This window comes from Macrotis lagotis, chromosome 1 (genome assembly GCF_037893015.1).
Source record: "Macrotis lagotis isolate mMagLag1 chromosome 1, bilby.v1.9.chrom.fasta, whole genome shotgun sequence".
NCBI classification, from domain to species: domain Eukaryota; kingdom Metazoa; phylum Chordata; class Mammalia; order Peramelemorphia; family Peramelidae; genus Macrotis; species Macrotis lagotis.
In genome coordinates, this window is record NC_133658.1 from 909,491,626 (window position 1) to 909,516,599 (window position 24,974).

The window sequence follows — 24,974 nt, forward strand, 5'->3', positions numbered from 1 at the left end:
TGCACAAAAAATTCATCATTCTACAACTTCATAAGTACATCTGAAATGTTGTCGCACTCTTTCTGTCTTTGCTTTCCTCTCCCTTCTTCTTTGTCTCTGTCTCCTTCATTGTCCTTCATCTACCCACTCCCATGGCTCACTTTCTTTTTCTTTTCTAACTTACAGATGGGGGTTTGACCACCTTAGATCCTCTATATCTGGTTATCCATCGAACATATGTGGATGAGTCTGGCAAGGAGTATATACGGAGCGAGATAGTTCAGAATCCATCAGTGATCAAAGCTTATATCCATGTGAAGACCACCAAAGATGAGGACTCCATGTAAGGTCAAGGGCATGAGTGGGGGAGGAGTGACTATGGAGATGAGGGTGGGTGATGTTGAGAGTCATTTGAGGGTAGGTTGGGACTGTGTGGGGAGAAGGGTTTTTGACTAATCTTGGGGGAGAATCAGTAGAGAATCTTATTAATTTGCAGAAAAGATTTGTCAAGAGAACTAACAGATTAATCCAGGGGAGTTAGGTTCTCAGTTACCAAAGGGCTCCAGACTGCATAGATTGGGGAGAGGACTAATTGATTCCAGGATCGGGGACAAATCACTTCTGCACTGGACCTTAATTTTTGTCTATGTAAATTTCAGGGCAACTAGGTGGTACAGTTGATAGAGCTCTGGGTCTGGAGTCAGGAAAATCTGAGTTCAAATCTAGTCTCAAACATTTCATAGTTGCATGATCCCAGGCAAGTTATTAAACACTTTTTGCCTCAATTTCCTCATCTATAAAATAAGCTAGAGAAGAAAGTAACAAACCACTCTAGTATCTTTGCCAAGAAAAATCCAAGAGGGGTCACAAAGAGTAGGTCATGACTGAAATGACTGAATAAGAATGGAGGGGAGGTAATAATCCCTTTTCTGGTCACCTGCTAGGATGTAACCGTCATAGTGCAAGAAATACCAATTCTTTGTGCTTTTATTTCTCCTGGAATAAAATGGTGTGAGAATCTGCTCCTTGAACTGATCCTGGGGAGGTGCAGAGCCTTGAGGGAAGGGGCAGTCTTGGGAATGGGTAAAAGACCAAGAGAGATGTGGCTTCATGTAGAGATCTGAGATCTGACTATGAGGCATCTGAATCTGATGGGGGGCTGTATTGGGATATCCAATGAGATGCACCCCCCCCAGATTTTGAAGATGGGAATGGGATGGGTACTGCATCCTAGAAGGAAGTCTCCAAGGCTAAACTAGGAAGACAAATTCTGATGGACTTTCTCTGGGTTCTTTGCTGGGACAGCCGGCAGTTTGTTCAGGTGGATGAGCAAAAGCGACAGGAATTGCGGAAAGAGAAGAAAAGACTTCAAGACAGACTTCGTCGAATCCGCTTAGCAAACAAAAGGAAAGAGCAGAAGGAACATCTCTCCCCAGTGAAGGTTCTCAAGCCAGAGGCTACTAAATTGAATGTAAGTAAAGGAACTGAGATAGATCCTTTAGGAAAGGGGAAAATTCTGAGACTTAGAAAGGGTGAGAATCAGATATCAGGACCAAGGTTCAAGAGGTCCCCCTAGGGTGTCCTTCTCTACCACCCACCTAAAGGCTGTGAGGAGGAAGGATAGGGTCTCTCCATTGCAGGATGAATGTCACATCTGATTGAAGTGACCAGCTGGGCCTTTCTCCTAACCCTTGGTCTATACTCATTCGTTTTGACCATGCATCTTGACTTCTGATGTCCCCTGGAAGTTGTGGTATTGGAACAACCCATATTTTCCAAACCTAAACTTTGACTTATGTCACAGTCTGATTTCTAATGTTCCAAATTTGATATCTATATGTTGTGATGTCGATGAATAAACAGTTTAACCTGATCTGTTATTTCTAAGAGGTCAAATACCATAGTGACTCAATCTTCCATACATTCCTTCCACAGCTAATATGCAGTGCCTGTGGAGCCCAGGGACACATTAAGACAAACAAGATGTGTCCGAAGTATTGCTCATCCAAGGATGAAGTTCCCAGATTGAAAGTCATGACTCAGGAGGACGAGGAGAGGGAATTGGCTAAACGACTCCCTCAGGAATCCCTTATCAAAATCCAAGAAACAAAGCTTTTCCTGAAGAGAAAACTATTTGACACGTAAGGAGGGTAAGGGAGAGGGAGGGTGGAAGCGATTAGAACCCATTGATGGGCCTTTCCTAATGGTTTATTTAAAGGTAAATGTCAGGGTACAAGGTGGGGAGGGGCATAAATACAAACATGGGAAGTGGGCTTCTGGAAGTTATTGGTCTTTTTGAGAAAACCATAAGGACCATCTGAGTATTGTGAGGAGAATCCTGGAAGGGTAAGGAAGGTGTGGGGTTGCTTGGGATGGAAATATAAATTTCAGTCTCCTTCCAGAGATTTAACACCAGATTTGATAATGAAGAATTTCAGTAGCCCATATTAGTATGGGGAAGGAACTTTGGAACAAGAGAAGACCTCTGGACTTTCAGGTTGACTCATGACTATTCTTTTGGCAGCATGAACGAGGTCCAGAGGGAAACCCTGAAGGTGAGAGTTGAGAAACAGCGCCAGTTCAGTCCTCCTCGAAAGAGACCACATGAGCATGTGGACTCTGAAAGTGCAAGCTGCTTACGGGTAAGACTGATCATGGAACCTGGGACTAGAGGACTGGGAAGGTCCTTAGAATATAGGCTCTCTGTGCTTTGAATGCCTGAGGAGCATTTATTAGATGGAAAACTGAAGTCCAGAAGAGGGAAGTGATTTATCTAAGATCCCCAAATGAGGAAGGGGCAGAGTCAAGATTCTGACCCAGATTTGAGTTCAACTATAAGAATGTAAGCACTGCCTATCACCCCTGTGTTCCTCCTCACTGTCTCCTAGGGGAGCCCTCCCAGTTAAATGTCAGAAAGGGTAATATAGGGTAATTCTCACAACGTGACCCTTCCTCTTTATTGGGATCCCAGTCTTTACATACCTACCAGCTCATCTGGTTGGTTCCTTCACACTTTTGGAGCATCAGTTGCAGTACCCTCAGTTCTTGTGCATGGCCAAATCTTTGACAGGTTCTCAAGGATCTCAGCATAAACACTAAGATGAACAAGTGAGTTGATTATAGGGACCCTGGACCATTACTTTGTGACCCATCTTCAGGAATAAGTCTTATATCCCAAATTTGAGATTAAAAATTTCTGTAGAGATGTTCTAATTCATTGGCCACTCCTTCACAACCTTCTCTTTTCTCCATGTACAAAATGATTGCACTGAGAAGAATGAGGGGGTTTCTGTGCTGAAAGTCAATATTCAGATTAAGCTGCCAGGCTAAAGATTCTAATTGTGCTTGGTAGCTCAATATGTCAAATGATTCTGTAACTCTGGATGATAAATGGGAAAAAATCTTTCTTGACCTGGTCCAGAGTCTCAGATTCTGAACCTTTGCACTGTCAAACCTTCAAATGTCTAGGAAAGAAAGAAGAGTGGAGCACAGGTCACATGTCATAGAAATAACAAGGTAATCTTTGTTTTCTCTACAGCATCCATGCCAACCTGCTATTCCTTGCCCTCCACCCAAGAGACACTCAAAACCTTTGGATTCAATGCCGATTCTTCAGGTTCCTTCAGAAAAGACTCAGAAGATTCTGCCACCTACAGTCCAGTTAGCTCAGAGTGAACCTGAAGCACCCTTGTATTCCAAACCCAAAGACTGGAGTCTCCAAAATTGGCTCCAGAAGAAAAATAGAAGTTTAACCCCGCCCTACCAAAAAGGAGTAGGTTTTATGACCAAGACTGAAAAACCAGTGATCCCTCCACTGAAGGCAGGCCCAAAATTGCATGATTCATCTGGCCTTTGGTACAAGAAACCCAGAAACTTTCTGTGTCAATCTGATCAGGAATCAACCCAGAAACCTGACGCTATTTCCAAACAAGTTCTGGACAGATCACTTCAGAGATCTCCATTAGTCAAAGAAACACAGCCAGTCCTCCCACAGAAATCAGTTGGAAAGGTAGGTAGGATGAATCAGTAAAATAGAGACTTGGGGTTTAAAGGAAAAAACTCCAGGAATAGGTGGGAGAGAGGATGTAGTGTTGTCTCCTCCGTTGTGGAATAGATATAGTGGTTCACAAATGGAGAAGGGTTATTGGGGAAATCAAGGACATTGGGAAGATTATTATCTAAGATATGAGGTGGGGGAGGAAAATCAGAGTCTCTCCATGATGGGCCTCAGGTTCCCCAAATTATCCAGCCTGACCCCAGTCACTGATTGAGTCTTTTGTCTCCAGGTACTCCAGGCTCCTTCTGAGGACAGTACTCCAAAGGACCTGACCCAGAAGCATCAATTGAATATTCTGTATGAGGATCTCCAAGTTTCTGACTCAGATGAAGAAGAAGAAGTGGAAGTGGAAATATAGAACAAATGAAAAAATATGAAAAGTATAAAGTTTTGCTACTTATGATATAGAGATGTAAGGATGTTGGCAGATGGAGGGGAGATTATATAATCTGGAAGAGACTTTGTATGCCTAATGATGTCCTTTAAAAAGCATTTTATTTGGGACTTTAAGATCTTAGACTTTTTATTAACTGGTTTACTCTTTAATTTCCCTGTCCATCTTTAAGAGAAGGGCATTGGGGGGCAGCTAGGTGACGCAGTGGATAAAGCACCGGCCCTGGAGTCAGGAGTACCTGGGTTCAAATCCGGTCTCAGACACTTAGTTACCTAGCTGTGTGGGACCTTGGGCAAGTCACTTAACCCTATTTGCCTTGCAAAAAAATCTAAAAAAATAAAAGAGAGAAGGGCATTGGGTAACATGAACTTTAAACATCTTCTAGTTCTCAACCAGAGGAATGGGGGAAGGGGGGATGCAGACAAGTCAGAGTCAACCCTTGAGTCCTTCCTGTAGGAGGGATGACCTAGGAATTTTCTTAGAGTAGTTTGAAGTCAATCATTCTTTCCCCTTATTATAATTTATTTCCCCTTATTATAAGTCAGCATTGTCATCAGAGAGACTGGGGACTGGGACTCTGGGATGAAGATGACCAAGGTCCATACTACATCCCAGGAAGACTATGAAGAGAACTGCCTTCTTCCTCTGTACTACCTAATCTCTAAAACCCATTCTCAGGGTTGTGGTTGTGGGTGGGACTGAATAGATCTTGTGAGCAGGAAAAGGAAAATGGGAGGAGATATGACTAGATCTAAAGCTAAGATTGCAGATGGATTTTTCTGATTCTGTCACTTAGCCATTCTGGGGATGATTTTATTCTATTTCATTAAATTGTATACACATGCTCATTGAACTGTCACTCTGTCCTTGGGACTTAGGGGAAATGAAGGTAGAAGGGATTGTTCCAGGCAAGATGAACCTGCACCAGGAACAGTGCCTAGTCTTATATAGTCTCCTGAAAGAATCCATAGGACAGGGACGGTGAATCACCTTGTTACATCATAGCTCTGATTATTTTTCCTTAAAATTCAGCAATTACTTCTTTTGTCTCATGTAGTTCTCATTCATGATTTCTTGAAATTTAGCTCTGACAGACCAGACTTTAATAAAGTTCTTTGGTATTCAAATGGAGTATTTTATTATTCCTTTAGGCTAAAAGCACTGTTTGCCCTGATCCAAGTCTTACTTACTCATTATTTGGATGTCGATGGCTCAGAGTAAGTATAAATATCAATTTTCTTTATTCTGGTCAGAATCTCTGAGGGTCCCCTTCCCAGATTGATTCACTTTTTTTTTTTTTTTTTTTTTTTTTGCAAAGCAATGGGGTTAAGTGGCTTGCCCAAGGCCACACAGCTAATTATTAAGTGCCTGAGGCTAGATCTGAACTCAGGTATTCCTGACTCCAGGGTCGGTGCTCTATCCACTGCACCACCTAGATGCCCCCCAGATTGATTTTTTTTTTTGAAGGCAAACTGAGCCAACTTTTGCCTGCATTCTTATCAAGCCTTCAAATACTGAATAGTTCTTGCCTCAGACAAACAGAGACCTGGTAAAGATCTTAGTTTAAAGAAGTGAAGATCTTTCACTGCATCTGGGACACCACCAGTCATCTAACCACTGAACTCCAGTGATGCTGGAGGAGAGAGTAAGGTTGATTTCTTTGCACCAATCCACCTCATTTAAACTCAATTCACTTGCAAGTCAAAACATCACCCTTCTGATGTCATTGGTCCTCTTTGAGAATGAAGATAAACAACAAAATGGCTATGGAAGCCTGTCCCCTTGGTATGTGTAAAGTATTTTAGAGTGTAAATAACATTATTCAGTTTCTGAACCTTTGTATGTCTGAGTGTTCATTTAAGGGTTTTGTGTTTCATTAGTTAATGCCAATAAGCCAGAACAATTCAGAAATTGGTTTAACTGCAGTTCATTACATTTGGAGTGTGACACAACCCATCAGTAGTTGACAAAAATGTTTCCTTCATAATTTATCTAGCAGTATTTATATATTACAGATGACAAAAATTGGATTGCTCATTACAGGAAAAAAATGAGCTTAACAAGCGCACATTTTTCCTATAATGAGCAATCTAATCTAATTGAGTCCACACACACACACACACACACACACACACATAAGATTGAGAATCAATATCCTTGTGAGTACAGTTCGTTATGTTAAATCCAAAGGAACTACCTGTTAGATAAGGGAGAGAATTGATGCATCTACTTCTGCAATTCATGAAAAATAGAGGCCAAAATGAAATCATGTAGCGACTACCAAAATCCATTTTAGAAATCCCTTTAGTTGCATAAAACTATTCTCTCGGGCCTTTTAATTTTCAAGAGTAAGTTAACAATAAAATAAATCATTTGTTTCTAAGACGAATTAGACAATTTCACCATAAGAGGGATGACTGCAGTTCTAAAACAAAAAATATGCTACTAACAAAACACAGAAATTCAGAATATTCTTCCTAAAACTAAGTCTCAAACAACAATAAAGTCTCACTCTGGGATGGGTGGGGTTTCAGAGCAGCTTTTTCTAGTGCCTCTGCTTTTCCAGTTCAGGTCAGTTGCAGAGATTCCCATTTCTGTTAAAATCTCTTACAAAATAGATATTAATACTATTAAATATAGTCACTGCAATGTTGCCAGGGGAAATGGAGCCAGCTAACGGTCCAGACAGAACATGAAAGAATTCATTTAAAAGGCCAACTCTGACACAAGAAATTTTAGGGACCAGAAAAAAGGTCTATATAAGTATTGCTGTAATGACTATGAGCTAAGAGGCAGGAAACCACTGATTCCTAAGCAACCTAAATGAAGCAAAAGAGGCCACATGGGGGAATCCAGCTTCCCCCAGAGGGGGCTGCCCTCCAAAGGAAGGCAAGTCATCAGAGTATCAACAGTAATAGGAGGTAATAAGGGGCAGGAGAGTTTAGGAGATCAGGCTCTCCCAGAGTGGGGTACTTTCCAAATGAATTGCAGGACCAGGGGTGGCTAGGTGCCATAGTGGATTAAGCACCGGCCTTGGAGTCAGGAGTACCTGGGTTCAAATCTGGTCTCAGACACTTAATAATTACCTAGCTGTGTGGCCTTGGGCAAGCCACTTAACCCTGTTTGCCTTGCAAAACCCTAAAAAACAAAACAAACAAACAAAAAAAAACAAATGAATTGCAGGACCAGCTGCAGCAGCCCTCTTCCTTATCTATTCTGATAGGTAGTTCCTTTAGATTTAGTACAACTAACTACACTAACAAGGACATAGATTCTCAATCATGTGTGTGTGTGTGTGTGTGTGTGTGTGTGTGTGTGTGTGTGTGTGTAAATAAATTCATATAGGAGGACTTAGGGAAACGTAGGAAGGCATGAGTGGGAGTGGGTAATAATTATTTATTGTCCTTCATTTCTGAAGAAGACCATAACATCAGGGAGATGATGCTATGACAAGGACTTGAATTGGATTTGAGTGAGGGTGAGTGCTGTGTTGAGTCACTAGCTTCACTTTCTCCTCCAGAGCCATTTGAGTCCAGGGGCCAGATAAAGATCAGGATGACTGAAGATGGCCCTGGATGTGAGGCAGTCAGGGTAATGTGACTCACCCAAGGTCACACAGCTAATAAGTGGCAAATGTCTGAGGTTGGATTCAAACTCTTGTCCTCCTGAATCGAAGGCCAGTGCTCTATCCACCATGGCACCTGGTAGCTCAGGAGAGCAGAGGATGAGATAATGAGAGATAGGTTGATGAGGGAAAGTAGTTTAAAGACTTAATCCTTTCAGGATGGGTCAGAGACCATCATTTTGTGGATAATTTCAGGGAGAGGTAACCTTACCACAAAAGAGTTCATTGACTCCATCTCAAATAACTTGAACAATGGAATGGGGGGTAAGGGAAAGATACATGGTCAGTATAGAGGGTACAGATGAATAATTATGAAAAATATTTCTCTGCCCAGTATTTCCCTACTTTAAGTAAGAACTGACCCAAACCTTATCTCTCTCATAAGAATGTTAAATTAGAAATCTCTTGTTCAAAGAACTTACTTTTTTCCATATTCCTTGCTTCTTCTCTCCAGGTAACTGATTTAGACACTGCCAGCAGCAGGCTGAAAGAAAAATCTAAAAAAAATCTGTGAAGGATGCAAAAAAAGAAAAACTTGAAAGGGATGGCTAGGTGGCACAGTGGATAGAGTACCGGCCCTGGAGTCAGGAATACCTGAGTTCAAATCCAACCTCAGACACTTAATAATTACCTAGCTGGGAGGACTTGGGAAAGCCACTTAACCCCACTACCTTGAAAAAAAAACCTAAAAAAACCCCCCAAAGAATCTATGAGGGAGAAGAAAAAGAAATTGAAGGAATTAAAATTGTCAGCGAGGAAACAAAACATTCACTCTTTGCAGATGATATAATGGTATACCTAGGGAATCCAAGAAAATCATCTAAAAAACTCTGAAACAATTAACAAATTCAGCAAAGTAACAGGATATAAAATAAACCCATATAAATCACCAGCATTTCTAGATATGAACGATAAAGCCCAAGAGCAAGAGGTACAAAGAGAAATTCCATTTAAAGTAACTGCAGACAACATTAAATACTTGAGTATACCTCCCAAATTAAACCCAGGAACTGTATGAGCACAAGTACAAAGCACTTTTCACACAAATGAAGTCAGATCTAAACAATGGGAAAAAGTTAATTGCTCATGGATAGGTTGAACTAAAATAATATAATACAAATGACAATTCTACCCAAATTAAATTGCTTATTCAGTGCCATACAAATCAAACTACTAAATAACTATTTTAATGAGCTAGAAAAAATAGTAACCAAATTCATTTGAGACACCAAAAGGTCAAGAATATCAAGGGGATTAATTAAAAAAGTAAAGGAAGATGGCCTAGCTGTACCAGATCTAAAACTATACTATAAAATGGCAGTCATCACAATTGCCTGGTACTGGTTAAGAAAATGTAATGGATCAGTGGATTAGGAGAAGTTCAAACAAATAGTAGTAAATGACTATGTGGGTTTGGTATAGAAACTATTTGACAAAAACTTTTGAGAAAACTGGAAAATAGTATGAAAAAAACTAGACATAGACCCACATCTCACTCTCTATACCAAAATTAGTTCAAAATGTATACAGATTTAGTAATAGAACAATTAATAGATCAAGAAATACTCTATCTGTCAGATTTATGGAAAGGAGAGAAATTTATGACCAAACAAGAAATAGAATACATTACAAATTACAAAATGGATGATTTTGATCAATCAAGTTAAAAAAGTTTCTACACTAATAAAATCAATGTTTCCAAGATTAAAAGGAAAGCAGAAAGCTGGGAAACAATTTTCACAGGGGGTGGGGTTCTTATACAGTCTCATTATTTTTTTTTAGATTTTTTTTTGTAAGGCAAATGGGGCTAAGTGGCTTGCCCAAAGCCACACAGCTAGGTAATTATTAAGTGTCTGAGACCGGATTTGAACCCAGGTACTCCTGACTACAGGGCCAGTGCTCTATCCATTGTGCCACCTAGCCACCCTTACAGTCTCATTTCTAAAATATATAGAGAATTGAACCAAATTTATATGGTTACAAGTTATTCTCAATTGATAAATAATCAAAGAATATGAATAAACAGTTTTTAAATGAAATTAAAGCTATATATAATCATATGAAAAAATACAAATTTGCATATGTACAATATTAACCTGACTGAGGGGAGGTGGGTAGGAAGGAAGGATGGACAGAAATTATGTAACTTAAAGATATGCATATGTATGTGGATGAATGTCAAAAAACTTTTATAACATGTATTTGGAAAAATAAAACATCAAAAAAAAATTTCAGGGATCCCAGAGGGGAATCATAATTTTTGATATTCCCCTTATCTGTTCAAAGCAATCAAGTGTTAATTCTGTGTTTAACAGCATAACAGGTAACCAAATAATTGTAAGTATAATCTCTCTCTGCAATCATAAAGATGATAAACAGATCTTATTCATCAATAGGTTATCTTGGGGGGGGGCTACACAATTTTTAATTGTCCATTCATGCTTCAGAGCCCCACCCCACCCCAGCAGAAAGCATCCCAGGTTCCGGTCATGTTTTCCAGTTCACTAACCCTGAGTCTGCAGTAACCATGAGGGAAGAAATCCATAATCTTGACTTCTTTAAAATTAAACATACAATCATTAACCTACATTAAACATGCTAACATCTTATTTCCTTAGAACAAAATTCAATCTCATACATATAATAATACATATATCACCCCCTTACCTCAGTTCTTACTCCCAGACATTTTAATCACTCAGTTCTGAGTCTGGGACTGGTTTTCCCAGAAATCTCAAATATTTCTTGTACAAAGAAGGCTGAGAAATGAGCTTGAAATTAAGCTCTTTTCTTGAGTTCTTCTGAGAGAATATCAAAGCATATACATTATAGTATCCCGGGGACTGAACCCCCAAATTGTTATCAATGACTCATTGTTATAACTACTTATTCCAGAGTGATTGAAATGGCTTATATTAATACATCTTTGCAAAGAAGGACCTCCTTTCCTAATGAAAGGGGTCCTCAAATTACAACAATCAGTCTTATATGCAGTTTGAAAGACTTGTTCCTCCCCTTTGTGCCGATCATTGGCCCAGGTCACAACCTAATTGATACCTTAATTTCCCATACTAATGAGCACAGAGGGGTGAACAGGAATATGCATGAACCAACTTGAGCAGTTGCACTGGTAAAGGACAGAGACCCTCAACTCAAAACCAGGAGCAAACCTGGTCTAATCTCAAGCCTGATCAGGTTAGGGTCAATTCCTTTGTCTTGCACTCACATACCTGCCCATAGACACAATCACAGGCAGACTGCAGTCTTTGTAATATAAATAAACAATCTCCCTTCACATTCTTGGGGAAACATTCCTCACAGGTGAGGTATCACCTCACACCTATCAGATTGACTGAGATGACAAAAAAAAGGGGAAATGATCAATGTTGGAGTTGTAGGAGGATTGGAATATTAATGTATCATTGGTGGAATTGTGAACTGATCCAACCATTTTGGAGAACAATATGGAGCTACCAAAGAGCTATAAAACTGTTCATACCCTTGACCCAGCAATTCCAGTACTAGGCCTATATCCAGAAGAAATCATAAGAAATTGGGAAAAGTCCCACATTTTCCAAAATATTCATAGCATCTCTTTTTTGTAGTGGCCAAGAATTGGAAATTGAGAGGGTGCCCATCAATTGGGGAATGACTGAATAAGTCATGATACATGAATACTATGGAATATTATTGTTCTCTAAGAAACTAGGAGTGGTTGAACTCTAGGGAATGAATTATAGCATCTGATGTTGACTGAAGGGAGCAGAACCAAGAGAACATTGTACACATTAACAACATTGTGAGTTTATCAATCCTTGATGGATGCAGCTCCTCATAGCAGTTCAAGAGAACTAGGAAAATCCTGGGAGACCTACCAAGAACAATGCTATCCCCATCCAGAGGAAGAAAAACAAAACAAGACAAAACACAAAAAACCCTTCAGAATCTGAATAAACACTACATTCATTTAAAAAAATTTTTATTATGTTTTTCTTTCTTATCTCATTTTTTTCTTTTCCCTTAGGCCCAATTCCTCATACAGAAAATGACTAATATGTAATTAAACACAAATGTATATATACAATATTCATCAGGCTGAGGAGAGGGGAGTGATCCCTATGATTGTGAGGTTTTTAAAGGACTTTTTATAGGAATATATAGCTAGTAACAGGCAGATGACATCTCCTTAGTTGTTCAGGAAATAGAAAGGACTACAATTCTAGGCTAAATATCTCAGATCTTATATACCCATGCTGCAAGGAAATGATGTAGAGAATTGTGAACTAGCAGAAATAAAATCTTTCAAATGTGTGGAGGTCCCTGCTCTTGAGATTCTGCCTCCCTTGGACACTGTTGACTGTATCCTGTCTCCCCTTGACCCTGTATCTTATCCTCCATTTCCACCTTGACTTAACTTTGCCCTGGACGCCGGTGGACAGGAAATGACATGTTAGAATTGGATCTCACGTACTTTGATACAGGAAGGACCAGCATGTAGAATGCCATTGAAGTTACCTGACTCCAAGGTGAAAGACCATACCCCAAGCACCACCTCTGTCCAGCTTACAATGGAGGAATATGTAACAGGAAAAGTCACCCCTTTGAGCTCTCTTTTTCATGGCCTCCCATCCAGAAAGATGTACTTTCCCCTGGCTGTTCATTAAACCACTTGGAGCTCCATGGGCTTCATCATGTGGCCTGGTTAATCCAAGTTAATCTCCACTACCACCTAACTCTCTCTCTCTCTCTCTCTCTCCAAAATTCAGCTGAGCCTGCCAGTTCACCTGCCAAATCCATGTGACTTTTCCTTAAACTCTTCTTAACTTTACCTATCATTTTCTTATGTGTTATAACTTCTTTTAATAAATTTTTATTTTCTTTCCACCCTCACTTTCCCGGGTCTGAATAATGATTCCCCACAAGCAGAACTGAACTCAAGTAGCCATTGGCTACACCTGCATCTTATGATAATAGCTCAGTTGTCCTCTAATATTAGTGATGACAGGAAAATGGGGTGACCTTAGAGAGAGGGTGCTTGTTCCAAGTGTAAAAACTCATAGAGCACCTGACGAGATTTTGATTTTGATTCACAGGTTACTGCAAAGTTCACATGTTATTGCAGAAAGTTCACAAGTCACTGCATAAAGTTCACAAGTATCTTCAAATAGTTATCCAGGTTAAATTCTCTAGAGAGTCAGCAGGATAGGAAGCTACATAAAGGACAGGTTGAAGAACAAAAGTTAACGCTAAAGTGCTTAAATGCAAAGAGGAAAAAGAAAGGAAGCAACCACAGATATGAATATGCTTACACCCATGTAGATCCAGTAGGTAGATCCATATTGGTAGTTACAAGCTGGGAAAGTAGTCAAGTTAAAAAAGGAAAAGAGAAGAAAAGCTTAATAGAGGAAGAGAAGGGCCATTTAGATCACATCCAGCCATATAGGGCTGGGGCCATATTATTAAAGAGAGAAGGGGAGAGAAACTTAAGGATGTGATTTGAGTCTAAAATGACTTGGAAAATGGAGAGAATGGAGAAAGTCCTCCATAGTAAAGCCACAAAAGATTACAGCATTCTCTGTGCCTTGCTTCATTAGCTGATGAGATAAAGATTTCATATTATGTTCATCTCTTCTACTTAATCCCCCCACTATGATTATAGAAATTTACCAGAAAAGGAAAATTGGGGATAGTTTTGGTGAGGGGGACAAAATGCATCCCTAATCTCATATCAGCTCCAAGCAAGAGTTATATAGGCATCCAATTGCATTGAGAGAATGTCATAGTCAAACCTAGAGTCAACTAGGTGGGAAACTTTCCATTCAAGAGGAAATGTCATACACCTGGGTCTATATTTCCAAATTATCATACACAATCTCAATTTATTATTTCATTTAATTAGTATAATATTTTACACAAGGGCTATTGATTTCAATTATTTGCCCACCATTCCCAGTCAATCCACTGCCAAACATTTAAAAAAGTGATAGTTTGATATTAGGTTATAATCTGTCTCAGTTGTCACACTTAAGAACATATCATAATTTAGTTCAAAATTGGGTTCTACAATCTCAGAACCCTCTTTACCCCTATCTCTCAATAGCTCTATTAGTTTTCACATCAAGTTATAATTTTTTTGTCTCAAGGATTTTTTTAATTTGAAATTTCACTTTATTTTTTGAATTCCATATTATGAAAGTTTTTCAACATTCATCCACTAATATGTGTTACACACTTTTCATGCAACTCTGCCTCTCTTAAATCCAATGATATGAGTCAAATCATCACTCCTGGATGTAATCGGTCTTCTTTGAAAATGAAGGATGAACAATTTTTATTACTACCATAGCTCACAACTTTTCCACTTAAAGTCAGACTTCCTCAAACCTTCTCAACATGCACAAAACTTCATTTTTATTCCTTTCTATTGTGGTTTGAAAGTCCAAACCTTATTTTTTATCTTGCATAATTTTTCCTTCAAGACTTTCTTATTTCTCTCTGAATCTCCTAAGATTTAGACAACCCAATTTTCCTTTGCTTGCTCAACTCTTTCATTTCAGCTGTATCTGATTACATTTATTCCAATGAATATTTCCTTCAGAATTTCAGTACACTGCTGTTACACTCAATGACTTATTACAAACTCACTTTCCCAAGTTGTACAATTAATTTCAGCTCAGGTGTTTTTCTTCATTATTTTACTTATCACAATTATACTCTGTTGCTCAATTGGTTACAATTCAGTATTCTCTAATACAGCAAAGAGCCCTAAACCTCTCTCATTTTCTCAAAAAGGAGATAGAAACCCGTACTGTCTATTTCTAGTCCCAGGAGAAATTTGTAGGACAAATCCTTTTTTTTATTTACTTATTTTTAGGTTTTTGCAAGGCAATGGGGTTAAGTGACTTGCCCAAGGTCCCACGGCTAGGTAATTATTAAGTGTCTGAGGTCAGATTTGAACCCAGGTACTGCTGACTCCAGGACTGCCCCAACAAATCCTTTTTTCAAAAATCCATTTAGTGGGGCACTAGGTAGCACAGTGGATAGAGCACCAGCCCTGGAGTTAGGAGAACCTGAGTTTTCAAATGGGTCTCAGTCACTTAATAATTACTTAGCTTAATAATCACTTAATAATTACTAATATTAATACCAATCAATACTGATATTAATAATTAATAGTACTAATAATTAATAATTATAATAATTACTGTGATCTTGGATAAGTCATTTAACCTCACTGCCTTGCAAGAACAAAAAAGCAAACACAAAAATCCATTTAGATGTTCTTAGTAATTATAAAAACTTTTATGAGGCCTATAGCGATTTACATGTTCCAAATGAAGTACAGGAATGGAGTCTGGGGCCTCCCAGCTCTTGTTAACAGCTTATAAAAACCTAGAAGGCCCATTTAACAATCAAGGTCTATTATGTTGTCTACAAAATACAACTCAAAACATTTTTTCCAAATTAAACTATACTTATTCTATTTTATTTTCTGCTTATTTATTCTTCACTTTTCAGAATCTGGAGAGAGTTAATATTTTATAATTTACAAGTCAAGAGAGTTACATGTTTCAATTCTTATTCCTTTTGCAAACAATTTAATAAGGAAAATATACATTTTTAAACTCTAATTGCTAAAATTCTAAATTGATTCTATTTAAGGCCACTATAGAGAAACTTGATTAATATGTGCCTTAAATAATAACCCTTCTTGGGGTGGCTAGGTGGCACAGTGAATGGAGTACCAGCCTTGGAGTCAGGAGTACCTGGGTTCAAATCTGATCTCAGACACTTAATAATTACCCAGCTGTGTGGCCTTGGGCGAGCCACTTTATCCCATTGCCTTGCAAAAACCTTAAAAATAACCCTCCTCCCCCTTAATTGTCAGTTTTAAACATATCACCAGGATGTTAGATATTGGTGGACAATTATAAGGAACAGAATATCATGACCAGACAGTTTGCCTAAATCTAAATTGAACATAATCTATAAACTTTAGTTTGGGGGATACGATTAAATCTGGGTTTGCAAACTTTTGATATTTTCAAGATCATTTCCCAATTAAAATGTTAGCCTTAAAAGCTGGAAAAGTATTTCTCTCTAGCTGCTCACATCACATATTCCTTTCCACACTCAACTCCAGTAGTCATTTAGTATTTGCTGATTATACTTAATCAATAGAAAAAGTTGTTAAAATTCTAAAATCTGGGGGGCGGCTAGGTGGTGCAGAGAATAGAGCATCCGCCTTGGAGTCAGGAGTAACTGGGTTCAAGTCCGACCTCAGACACTTAATAATTACCTAGCCGTGTGACCTTGGGCAAGTCACTTAACCCCATTGCCTTGAAAAATCTAAAAAAAAAATTCTAAAATGTGTGGAAGAAAGGGAATACTACAGAAAAGTCAAGCAATAATGCTCCTTATCAACATTCTCCTTTAGACTTCTAACATCCTCTTGTCTCCTAAAACAACATATTCAGATTAGACAAAGAAGGTTTTAGATGCATTTTTTTGTTTTCTCCAACTCAATTAAAGGAATTCATTTGGCCATGATGTTTTGATATTCTTTGGACCTTCAAAAATCCACACACCCCTCCCTACTTGCCCCCATACCCCAACTGGGTGGGAGACTATCATTTAATCCCAATTAGGACATGGAAGATATACTCTCTATGATTTAGAGAACAATAAACCTGGAAAAACAGAGAATTTCCCTCATCAATCATTACTTTCTATGCCTGCAATCACAGAACCATGCTCACCCAATATAGGTTCAGTTCTCTGTCCAAGGGACCCCAGTTCATAAACTAAAGGAAGGCAAGAATGATGAGATTCCCCCATAGACCTATAAATGAATTCAAAAATACTATTCTTCTAGTAGTAAAAGTGAGCATCTTAGAGTTCAACAAGCATGTTACTACACTTTCCTCAAATATCTTCTTGCAGAAGAGGAGAAAAGTGGTTTAGTTTTATTCACAGAAGAGTACAAAAATCCTGTCAAAGTTGTCATGTCCCAAACATGGTCTAGAACCATCTAGGCCACTGAGGTTCACAAAGAATATTGAGATAACAATGTTACACAAATAATGAACAAAAAACCTTGACCATTTCTGACATGATTCCCCAAACCACACCAATGCTGAAACACCCCCCCACCTCCAAACCCTTCCCAATCCCTCACAGTTCACCCTTCCTTTCTTGTAATCTACCTTTTTCTTCCTATTTCTGCTAAAGTTGAATTCCTAAAAGGTCAGTCAGTCTCTGAAGGGTTTGACTTTGTGATAAAATTATCACTTCAAACACCCAAGTCAGGTTCATTAACCAGGTTGTGTGGGACACTACCCAAATAGAATTCAGTCTGGGTAAGTCTTTACCTGGGGGGGGGGGGGGACAGGACTCTGTCTTTGATCCCATTAAAGTTTAGCGTAACCCAATTCATGAAGGAGAAAACCAGCTGGAGAGGTCTGAATGGAAATAGCTTCCCTTGAGCAGACACCTTGAAACTGTGGAGTCTCATGAGCAAGCCCCTTTCTCATTACATTTCTGCCAGTCAAGCTTGAGTTTCATCGGTAAGGGGACTTCCCTCTCCAAAGGCACATACTTGATTTAAGGTGATTCAGAGTCTCCCTTTGGGTCTTTGGTTATGAAAGGAAACACTGACAATCAATATATTGATTATAGATCAACCTAATTAATAAATTGATTCTTAATTCAACAGAAACTTTGTCTTTTGGGGGATTTATTCATTATGGTTGTCATTTTTTTTTTTATCAGAAAATTCCCCTATATCTTTTTGAATCCAAGTGGAAAATTTGTCCATAAGGGAGATCTTTCTGTTAGAGACTCTGTCTTTCCCTATTATCAGTAGTTCTATTTTCTTTTAAAAATTGGCCACTCACCCAGCGGATTGTTGGAATTTAGCTTTGGATTGTGTAGAATGAAGAATTCACCAACTCAGCAATCCAGAGTTATGGGAGACAGATAAGTTTATTCACATTGAGCAAAGGGGCAACGTCTCCAAGTGGTCTAAATTCTAAGACCTAACAACTTGTGGAAAGGAAAACAACTTTTAAGAGTTTAGGGACTTTTATAAGTCCCCTTACTGGTGAAACTCAACCCTGATTGGTAGAAATGTAGCGAGGAGGGGACTTGCTCATGAGACTCCACAGCATCAAGGTGTCTGCTCAGGGAAGCTTATTTCCATTCAGACCTCTCCAGCGAGTTTTCCCCTTCATGAACTGGGTTACCCTAAACTTTTTTTTTTTTGCAAGGCAATGGAGTTAAGTGGCTTGCCCAAGGTCATACAAGCTAGGTCATTATTAAGTGTCTGAGGTTGGATTTGAACTCAGGAACTCCTGACGCCAGGGCCAGTGCTCTATCCATTGCGCCATCTAGCTGCCCCTACCCTAAACTTTAATGGGATCAAAGATGGAGTCCCCGCCCAGGTAAAGACTTACCCAGACTGAATTCTATTTGGGTAGTGTCCCACACAACCTGGTTAATGAAGCTGTGACTTGGGTGTTTGAAGTGATAATTTTATCACAAAGTCAAACCCTTCAGAGACTGACTGACCTTTTAGGAATTCAACTTTAGCAGAAATAGGAGGAAAAAGGTAGATCACAAATTAATAATTAGTTATTAATATAATGTAAGATTAATTTCTCTTAAGTGACTGAGTCTACTGGACAGTTTGAATTTAGGAAGGAAAGAAATGAGCACTTATCATGATCTATTAGATGCTGGGCTAAGGGTTTTACAAATTTTATCTTTTGGGGCAGCTAGGTGGTACCTGGATAGAGCACCGATTCAAATCTGGTCTCAGACACCTCAGACACTTAATAATTACTTAGCTGTATGACCTTGGGCAACTCATTTAACCCCATTATCTTGCAAAAAAGCCCCAAACCCACAAATGTTATCTTTTGTGTCTCATAGCAACCTTGAGGTGTAGGTATTATTATGACCCACCCCCCCAATCTAGAGCTGCTTAAATAGCAGAGATTAAAAACTTGCCCAGGTAGCACAACTGTAAGAGTTCTGAGGTCAGATTTAAATTTAGGAAGATGAGTTTTCTTCACTTTTTGCTTCCTGGAGCCACTCAGCTGACCTAGATTTATTTAATCATATGGTTTCATTTTTGATGCTATAAACATAGTTTATTACCGTATTCTGATGTTGAATCAACTGTGCTTTTGGGTTTTAAACTCTACCCCAAATCAAAGGTTATAATATCTTTTACATGCTGTGGTTGCTTACTCGATAATATTTTGTTTTTAAATTTTGCTTAAATGCTCATTAGGGATATTGATGCATGGATTTATTTTTTACTTTCACTATGATATTGAGTTAATACTTACAAACACTGACTTTTGGTTGTAATAGAATCAAGATCTCAGAGCAGAGAAATAGATAAGTTGAAGGATTTAGAATTTCTTTTCTCAGTACTTTAGTAAAGTTTTATGATAAAGATGCAGATAAAAATGCAAAGTCCTAGTCTTCAGAAGTGAAATGAAGACTCTTCTCTTGCCATCACTACCTCACATAGGACAAGGCTTAGTCTCAGAAGGGTCAGCTGACTTGCCAAAGGTCAAGTTCATTTCTTGCTTGAGGTGTTAATCCTCTCTGTGAAAAGGTGTCAACTCAGAAGCAGAAAGGTATTAATGAGTTCAACTGCTTAAAAAGTTAGTTCTAACTCAAGTTCTGTCCAGGACAGACCTGATTTCAGAAGTTCCAAGAAAGGTTCTTTCCAGGACAGACCTCTTTGACTTCAGTTCACCTTATATGTATGTGCTTATGTTACCATTTTGAAGGAGGGGGGTGCTTCTCCCTATAAGAGAATAATGTGGGGGATTTGGAGAAAAAATGAATATGAAAGATTTTTTTAGAAAGGTCATTGATAGGCTGTGTTATTGGGCAAACATTTAGATCTAGAAGGGTTGATATCCTGGCATAGTTCAAGAGAATGGGAAATTCTGAGAGAAAACATGAAAGAATGGAGCCCATGTGGGCACTGAAGAACAAGCTGAAATTAAGGGGATCTCCTCATTCCAGAGGGGTGTGTTATTTCCAATGGGAAGTCCTAGATCCCAGGGGATAAACAGATCCTACTCCAACTCCATGGAAATAACACTGGCCTGAGCATCAGAATGCTTTGTCTGAGTCCATCTTCGCTGAAGAGATTGACTATATGGCCATGGGGAAATTATTTTGTCTTTCAAGAACTGAGGGATAGTTTTGGGTGATTCCAGAGTTCCATGAATACACTGATTCTGTGATCAATGCCATTTTCTTTCACCTAGGTGCTCTGCCTTCTACCTTCTTTGTGAACAGAGGTTCTTAGGAGATGGAGCATCAGGGAACCTTCCAGTATCGTGTGGTCAGAACAGAGGGATTCAAAATCACGTTTCAGAAGAAACCAAATGTCAGGTAAGGAAGAGCCTGGAGAAAGATGGCAAGAGAGCCTGGCATTTCACCAGACATCCCTCATGGACAAAGGTCATGGCTATTCTAGAGGGAGGAATGAATAAAAGAAAACAATGAGGAAAAGGTGCCTAGGTTCTTGAGGGAATCTAGGAATTCCATTTCTCACTGTTATTTGGGGAAGGAGAACATAAAAGAAGGTCTTCAGAGCAGGATGAGCAGAAACCCATTGAAAGAAATGGAAGGAATGAAGGAGAAATTCCTTAGGGTTCAGGAATTAGGATATTTAATGAGAAGCCTTAGAAGAAATGAAGCAAGGATTTATTAAGTATGAAATATCTAATATAAAATATTAAGTATTTAAAATATCTGAGTTAATACTCAGAACTCTAGGAAATAAGTATAATTATTATTCTCATTTTTATGGATGAAGAAAATTGACTTTGCCATCTCCAGGTCCAGCTCCTTATACACTCTAGTCATCAAGATGCCTTAATAGAGATCCCTAAGAATCTGTTTATTGGGTATAAGGGGGGGTTGTAACAGAAGTGGGCAGAAGATGGGAGGCAGTTGGGATGGGGAGGCATCTGACTGATTCTGATATGGTATTCTCTTTTACAGCCCTTTGGAGATGCAAAATGAGGCTCCAAAGGGGAGAGAGGAAGAACAGCCCTCTCCCAGGAAGAAAGAATTTGAACAAATCCAACTGGATGACTACTCTGCATGTATAAGGGTAAATGTGACTAGAGAATTAGAGACCAGGAATCTGGGGAGGGCCCTTTACACATGAATATTCATTGTCAGAAGTGTCCTTAGAAATCTTTCTTTTAAAATTAAAGTTATCTATAGTCAAGTGAAAAAGTACTCTGTACCATTGAATAGAGAAATTCAAATTAAAACAACTCTGAAGTACCACTTCACACATATCAGATTTGCTAATATGACAAGAAAGGAAAATTGATTTTGTAGAGGATATGGGAAAATTGGGCACTAATGCATTGTTGGTGGAGTTGTGAACTCATCCAATCATTCTGGAGAGCAATCTGGAACTATGTTCAAAGGGTAATAAGACTGCGTACTCTTAACAATACTACTTATACTAAGTCTGTATCCCAAAAAGATCACAAAAAAGTGAAAAGACTGATATGTACAAAATTATTCATAGCAGCTCTTTTTGTGGTGGCAAAGAATTGGAAATTGAGGGGAGGCCCATCAGTGGGGAATGGATCAATAAAGTGGGGTATATGAATATAATGGAATATTATTGTTCTGTAAGAAACAATGAGCAGGTAGACTTTAGAAAAACCTTGGAAGACTTCAATAAACTGATACTGAATGAAGTGAGCAGAACAAGGAGGACATCATGCACTTTAACTGCAATATTGTACAGTATTGCATGACGAACTTTGCTCTTCTCAGCAATATAATCCTAAAAGACATGCCATGGAAAATGTCATTCACTTCTAGAGAAAGAACTATGGGATCTGAATATAGATCAAAGCATATCATCTTCACTTTTTAAATCTTGTTTTTTTCCTTTTCCCTTCTTGTAGTTTTTCCCTTTTTGCTCTGATTCTTCTTTTACAACATGATCATCAATATGGAAATTAAAGGAACTACCCTTTTTGAGGCTTACTCCAATTATCCAGGATGCATTGTTGTTTCTATTATTGATAAAACATTTCTAGTAATACTTTAAGGTTTGCAAACCACTTTGATTTCATTTGATCCCCTCACTCAAATTTAATTCATGTGCTTGTCATAGCATCATCTCCCTGCCATGGTCTTCTTTGAGATCAAAGGACAAATACCATCATCATCATCAATATGGAAATATGTGTAACACACTTGCACATGTCTAACCTATTTCAGATTGCTCACCCTCCTTGGGTGGGAGGAGGGAAGGGTTGGGAGGAAGAACCCTTTACAGAAATGAATGTTGAAAATTATCTCTACATATAACTGGATAGATAGATCAATCCTTTCTTTGACTGGGAAATCAAGACCCTTATCAATCTTATAGTAATTCATTTAGATCTAACTTCACAATTCTAACTTAAAGAGCTGGAAGGATCTGTAGAGATGTTCTTATTCATGGAAAGGATTCCATCACTACTGTGGTACTCCAAATAGAGGAGTAGGAAAAATCTAAATATCCATTCCAGCCCAATTCTTTGTATTGATATTTTATTTAATTTTTCCAATTATGTGTTATGAATTTTTCAACATTCATTCACTTGTATATTTATAATACACAATTTTCTTTCACCCTCCCTTTTCCTCCCCTTAGCAGGCAAACAATCTAGTGAATGTTGTTCATGTATATTTGTGTTTAATATGTTTATAAATTGTCATTTTGTGTATGAGGAATTAGGACTAAAGGAAAAAAGAAAACCATGAGATAGGAAAGAAAAATATAAGATAAATTTTTAGTGGACATAGTTTATATTCAGATTCTGTATTTGTTTTTGTTTTTTTATTTGGATATGGATGGTGTCCATAACAGGTCTCCCAGAGTTTTCCTAGCTCTTTGAACTGTTGAGAGGAGCTTTGTCCATCATAGTTGATCAATTCACAATGTTGTGTTAATGTGTACAATGTTCTCTTGGTTCTGTTCCCTTCACTCAGCATCAGTTTCTGTAATTCTTTTCATGCTTCTCTAGAGTCTGACCATTCATGGTTTCTTATATAGCAATAGTATCCCATAACATTCATGTACTATAACTTGTTCAGCCATTCCCCAATTTCTGGTCCAGCCCAACTCTGAAAACTCAGGTTCTTGGTTTTATAAACTGGGATGATCCAATCTGGGTTTTTGGCTTTGGGTGGGGTTTCTTCCTTTACTTCCTTTACTGCGGGTGGGTCCTGGTTCTATATCTCTCCAAGTGCAGAGCCTAGCTCCTAAATACAGCTGCCTTTACATCCAGTGGTCAAGAGGAGCAAAGTGGCATAGGGGCCCTTATTTCAGAAGATCTAATGTTATGTTTGGTTTGTTTTCCAGCATCCCTGTAGACCTGTTCAACCGTACCAGCCAACCAGGAAAAGACCTCTGGAATGGTCCTCTGTGCCAGCTCAGTCATCACAAGTTATATCGAACAATTCTGTAAAAATGCCTCCTATGAAAGTTGCACGCCAGGACCCAGTGGGGATGCCCCCAATCAAGTCAGTTAAGCGAGGTCCAAAGCCACCAGGAGCATCTCTGATGAAAAAGCCGCCAGTAGCGCCCTTGATGAAAACAGCAAAGAAAATGAGTGCTTTGCTCTGGGAGAGGAGCTACAAGCCTCAGACAAAACCTTATCAACAAAGCAAGGTCTGGATTGCCCAGTTTCAGCTACAGAGCCCCTCTTCTATGCATTCAAGTTGTAATAAAAAACTTTTTTAGTCACAGGACTCTAAAATGCCCGGAGATCTCTTGTCCTGTCCAGTTCGAGGATCTCAGGAATCACCAGACTTGGTCAAGAAACCTCAATATTCTCCATCTAGAACTGCTTATAGGCATCCCCAGGGGCTAGTAACTCTCCCTTCCCAAAGTCCTCATGATGTTGCCAAGAAATCCATCCAGAAATTTCCACTGGACAAAGACATGTCGGTGATCTCTGCAGTTAAGTCATCAGTCCAGGTAATCATAAGATTTGGGGTCTGGAGATTCTTTTATAACAGGCCAGTTTAAGTGTTCCCATTGAGAGGGCAGAGGGGAACCAAACTCTCTCCACTTGTGTGAGAGAGACCTCAAACATCAGCCATGCCCATCCCTCAGTTGGCAGGTGAGAACACCGAATCATTGAGAGATAGAGAGTCAAGCTCTGACTGTCCAACCCATTCTGTTCCTCCCTCCATAGAACCTTAAAACTCTCATTAAAGAGCAAGAGGAGATGGGAGATAGATCCTTGTAGACTAGAGTCTCACCTCCTCATTTGGGCCATAGCTATCAATCAATCGGGTAATAAACATTTGTAATATGCTAAGTTTGGGGATGCAAAAAAGAGGCAAAAGACCTTTCCTTTCCTCAAGGGTCCTGCAGGTTTATGAGGGGGTGTAGGATCTCAATCTACAGGATAAATAGGAAATAATTAACAGAAGGAAGATGGGAATCTAAAGAGGTGAGATTTCAGGAAGCCAAGAGACTGAGAAGTGAAGACATTCCAGACTTTAGGGGACAGTTAGAGAAAAACTAGAAACTGGGAAGTGGGCAGTTTTGTTGATGGAACAGCAGAGAGACTAGTGTCACTGGATCAAGGAGTAAGTGATGAGGAGAGGAAGGGCTATTTGATAAAGGGCATCAGATGCCAGATAGGCTTGTGGTTAGAAGACATGAGTTGGAGGAAGATCTAACAAGGAGGCTGAAGAGTGGTGGTTAGGGGAGAGAAGAGAAAGAGAGACAGATAGAATCAGAGACAGTGACGATGGCACAGAAAGATAAAGAGAGACAGAGTTAGAGAGAGACAGACAGACACACAGACACACAGACAGACAGGGAAAAGCAGAGACAGAGTCACAGAGTC

The 24,974-nt window shown here is 39.0% G+C and overlaps 1 long non-coding RNA gene across 1 annotated transcript; it reads left to right on the forward strand.

The window, feature by feature from the left end:
• Positions 1 to 194: 194 nt before the first annotated feature.
• On the forward strand, positions 195 to 1,959 carry LOC141492138 (uncharacterized). The gene is made up of 3 exons (XR_012469850.1): positions 195 to 322; positions 1,285 to 1,450; positions 1,915 to 1,959. It is a non-coding gene; the product is annotated as an uncharacterized LOC141492138 (long non-coding RNA).
• Positions 1,960 to 24,974: the final 23,015 nt, after the last annotated feature.